Here is a 5,313-nt window from a genome sequence, read left to right on the forward strand (position 1 = left end):
CATGCATTAGCGTGTGCGCCAGTGTAAACGCTTTGCTACATTCATGTGTTTCCTTTCCCGCGGCAAACGCGATCGATGGCAAATATTACTCTGGTCAATTCCAGCCGGCAGTCTATTTACTTGTTTGTGGTATCACTTTGCTGCGTCGATAGGGAAAAGTCGGGTGAACGAGAGAGAGAGAGAGGGGGGCGAATGCCGATGTGATTCCACGATTTATATATACACGATACGCTTTCGATGCATCAAATAGCGCAGGCGTAGTTACCGAATATCATATTCAACCATCTATCTCTCTCAACGAATCTTGCGGGCTAGTTAATCGTTATGATATGTGTAATGGCGACGATTGATTTGAAATTAATTTCAATTTCGGTCTGAATTATACTAGTGGTTACAGATGCTTCCGCTATATTAATGAACATTTTTCTAGAGATAACTAAACTACATCGTTATATAAATAAAATACATCATTAATGATTATTAAAATAATTTATTAACTCTTTTGAGTGTTTGCATTAGCGCGTTAAGGTAACATAATCCAAGGAGAAATAAATATGTCTAAGAGTGATGATGCCAACTCTAAAGTTACAAACGTTTAAATCGTAGTATCATTTAAATAAAGTAAGGATAATAAAAATTTTAGAAAAAAAAAAGACCAAGAGAATAACTCTCTCGTTGCGAGAACGAGAAATTTGTTTCATTATCATCAGTTTGATCGGGGATATTTCGCTTCCACGCGAAATAACGGAGCGATTAACGATCTCGCGAACGCAATCGATAAATATCCGCTAATGATTGCATGTTCGCATCTTAATAATTTTATTGGTCGACTGATATAAGAACCTAGAGATCATTCGGCGTCATTATTAATGACATAATATATTTCTATGTTACAGGTGCAAAGTGGAGTCTCGTGGAGCCGGCTTCTACTATGAGTTGAGGCTTCGTAATTAATCGTGAGTACATGAATCCACCTCGTATATATGTATATATATATATATGTGTATATATAATACGCCGGCGCAGCATACGCGAAAGAGAGGGACGCGAGATCATTAAGCAATGTCCATGTGTGCCCACACATATGGAACATTGGAATTCCCTAAATTGCGAATTTGATACCGTAAATTTTATCGCTTTCGCGCTTCCTTTATTTCAAAATTCGCCTTCGATGTATGATTGTATTAAACCGCGCAACTCTTCCACGGTTTTATTATTCGCGTCTTTTTTCACCGCGAGACAATAGAAAGTCGAGTAGCTCGCGGCGGTTTTGTAAGTAATACTTATATATAGATATTATCATTTCGATATAAGATCGCTGATTCTTTTCTCCGTACAAAGCAAGCGATAGAAGCGTCGAGAATGTGCATCGCATTAATATTTCACTATAGGGGGTTTCTATTCTTGCATCGCAAGCAGTATACAAGTACATTGTATATATATCCCATATATGACGTCTAACTTTTTTTCATAAATATATCTCTTAACAAAATAGCGCTTCTTTAAACTTTCAATAATAGAATACTGTAAAGTGCATTAAACACGTATCATTATTTAAAAAAAAAAAAAACGGTTACGTCAAAAATTCTATTCTGTTATCTTTAAACACGATCAAAGTTTAAAAAAGGTAAGAATTTAAAAATATGTACGATGTTTTGCGTGTACGAATTACTTTATATGATTTATTATAAATCGTTACATTTCATTATTATTGAACAAAAGTTTTTAACGACTCTTTTGCGAAATTTTAAACATGTTGGATATCTATCTTCACTTACGTCAAACTGGCATTTTTCCGCCGTAGCAAACTAGAATCGCGTTACGGGTTGAATGAAGTGCTATTTGAGCGTTAATATGACTTCATTTCGCAATCGATTCGGATTCGATTCGCGGCGAGCGGAGGGATGGGTGGCAGTTTTTCATTGTAGGCGTTCGCGTCGACATTCTCGAAAGAGATTACGGCGCTCGCCCAGCGCATTTCTTCGTATCGATCGTCGCCGCGCGAATACTCCCACATAATTCGCTTATTACAGCTTCCGCGTATCTCCGCGTTTTCCCCACGGTATTCCCGGCTTCTCGAAAAAAGTATGCGCGCTCGGTCGGGAGGGAACACCTACTCGCGTTTCTGCATCCGCGCGCTCGTTCTCGCTCTCGCACGTTTTCTCGTGCGAGCATCGCCGCTATAATTGCAGTCGATGCGACGTATGTACGTTATAGCATGACGCCCCCGGTTGCCCCGTTGCGTACGAGCGCGCGCGCGCACGCACGCACGTTGGTAGCACGAATGTGCGCGTATGTCGTTGTCTGTACGTGTATTCGGCGCGCGTGTGGGGAAGTCCCCGTTAACGGCACTGTAGCGTTCATGCAACCGTCGTATTTGTGCTGGTTAGAGAAAGAGAGACAGACATCGAAAAAAGAGAGAGAGAGACGTATCGGCGAGCTCTCGAGAGAGAAAAAGAGATCGAGATAGCATAAGAGATAGAGAAAGAGAGAGAGAGAGAGAGGGACACGGAGTAGTCGAGGGATGGTTTTGCTCTGCTGGCTCTGTATTGATTGCTGTGCTGCTCCTCCACCTCCACCATCTCTTGCGACGATCTCTCTCTCTCTCTCTACTCGCTTCTGTCCCGATCTCTTCTCCCGCCCGCACACCAACACGGCCGCTCGTAATGTCGGTTCGCTCTCGGCGAAACCATCAAGATCCGAGGTCCTCGTTGCGCCACGTATCTCTTCCCTCGAAACGCCCCGACGAGCCTGTAATTGACGCAGATAGGAGTGCCATCTGCCGCGGCACCGACGGCGGAGGGGACGGGGAATGCGCGTAATGCCGTCCTCGGCGACGTGTTCCATGTAAGGATTCATTGAATGGGAAACGAAGCTCGGCCGCGAGCGCGGCTCTTCGTGACTCTGTTGAGGCTCGCGTGCTTCGTCTTCTGTGTCTCGATTCGTCGTCGTAATGTCGCTTAAACAGTCGAGAGTGGTATTGGCGTCTTAGATTTTCGTACGTGGCACAGTTGGCTCTTGCACATTAAGAACGAGTTTGAATAGGATATAACAATAATGAGTTAATGAGACCGCACCGTATACGTGAAATTTGAAATTATACGAATCTAAATTAACGACAAGAAAATTTATCTCAATTTATGAATATTAAGATTTATGACATGCGTGAAAGAGAAAAAGGGAGAATTTGCGTTATATTTTTGTTTTCAATCACAGAGTTTGAGGAAAAATAAGTTTATATACACTTTTACCTGTAATTTCTTTACAGTATATATTGAAGGTATCTTTTTTACATTGAAGAGAACTTATTTTTTATTCACATTCATTAGATTATTTTATATTTTACACCGCATGAGCGGTGTAAAGATTTGATTATTATTCTGCATTATCATAAGGCTTGTGCCTTATGCCAAGAAATGTAGTAACATTTCTACCTTATCTATTAGCGTTATCATATGACTTATGATAATGCTATTAGATAAGATAAAAATTGAATTATTTATCAGAAGATTGATGAATGAATGAAGATATGCATTATTTATTACATGTACTACGCATAGAATTTTCTAAAATGGTTGCATTAATAATATTTTCAAAACTTCATTAAACTTAAGTATCACGTATTCAGCTAATAATATTACAATACAATTACGCGAATGTTTATCGAATTTCTTGAGTTATCCCGATAATTGGGTTTTTGTTGTACTTAAAATTAATCGTATCACGCTTTACGATGATTTCCTCAACGCTATAATGATAACATTATCTGTTCTTTCAAGTGATAAGCTGAAGGATTACACTGTTATCCACATTAACATGCAATTTGGTATAGCACGATGTTACGCATCTCATTTTGTTATTTCATGCTCGTCTCTTGCGAGTTTTTCGAAACGAAATTCCGGTTCGTCAAATATTATTATATTCACGTGCATCTGGTTTCATTACAGTAATTAACGGGGATAGCGATGGACTTGATGCAAATTAGTGTTCTATTTAAATTCGCTAATTATTGTTACGACATAACGATACGCTCGCTTCACGATGAAACATTCATGTTACAAGGTCCGCGTGTGACTATGTGTTTTTCCTTCAAACACGGGGGAGTGGAATCGAGTATAATTAACGTATATGGAAGTATTATCTGATGCGGCACAGTGACATCGATGCAGCGCTTGTGAATGTGCGTTATTATGTATGTGTGTGTGCGCGTGTTTGTATAAGTGTGTCTCTCTCTCTGTATCTCTTTCTCGTAAATTGAATTTTTACAGCGCGTATGATTGACGATTTATGAAAAATAAGATATTGTCAGTATAGTAATTATATTGAGTTCTAATTGAGAAATGAAAATATTGCGAAGTCAAGCACTTCTCAATTAAAAATATTTAAAGTATGAAAATACTAAACACATACATTGCACATTTTATATCACATTATTCCATTCAAGAACATCAATATGAATGTACCGTTAGATTGCATGACATTTTTATACAGTTATCTAATATGATATCAAATGTTTCTTCGCGCTTTACGAAAAATTAGACCCTTTTGATGTCCATTTTAAAATATCTTGTTTTTATTTTGCTATCTAGACTTAAAAATGTATGTATCGTATGTCAAAACATTGACAAAAGCATGAAAATTTCGTAGACTGTTTTACTATTTCTTCTGAGTATCTGTGCAAAACCTGAGCACAATTCTCTTAACAGTTTGGAAATTATTTAAGTTTAAAGTTAGTATTGATTCTTATGGAAAATCGCGTATTATAGCACTTTTAAACAAATTTGACAAGAAAAAAACAGTGCCAACGAAATAAAAATTTTTACATATATTAAGAAAACTCTGATAAATATTTGTGCAAAACTTGATTTAGATCCACTTACTCGTTTAAAAGTTATTTACTAAAAATTGTAGAAAAATTATATCTCTTTCTTTCTGCAAATCACTCGTTTTTTTTTTGTTTCTTGCAGTTGATTTCAGGAGGTATTCACGATTAAAAGTTTTTGTCACAAATTAGGAAAAATATTAATTACAACTATTTTTTTATGAAGACGTTAAAAACCATATTATTTTGTAATATTTTAATTCTTTTTATAATCCGGATTTTTCGAACAATATAAACGTAAGAAATATGTTTTATTTTGATTTTGCTTCCTCATAGAGGAAGCTTTGTTTCCGTGACAAAATTTTTTTTCGAGTTTTTTATGCCAATGTGTTTAGAATGTTCCAAAACGTCGAAAAATCATATTCTTAAAAAATGTATGTATGTATGTATATATATATGTATGTATGTATGTATGTATGTATGTATGTATG

The 5,313-nt window shown here is 37.0% G+C and overlaps 1 protein-coding gene across 1 annotated transcript in view; it reads left to right on the top strand.

The window, feature by feature from the left end:
* The window catches only part of LOC115235273 (bromodomain adjacent to zinc finger domain protein 2B-like), a 90,838-nt gene that overhangs the window by 22,826 nt on the left and 62,699 nt on the right, over positions 1 to 5,313 (top strand). Inside the window, 1 exon segment of the mRNA XM_029806941.1 lies at positions 897 to 956. The gene's annotated coding sequence lies outside the window, so the exon portion shown is untranslated.

Source organism: Formica exsecta, unplaced genomic scaffold, assembly GCF_003651465.1.
Source record: "Formica exsecta isolate Colony F162 unplaced genomic scaffold, ASM365146v1 scaffold1093, whole genome shotgun sequence".
NCBI classification, from domain to species: domain Eukaryota; kingdom Metazoa; phylum Arthropoda; class Insecta; order Hymenoptera; family Formicidae; genus Formica; species Formica exsecta.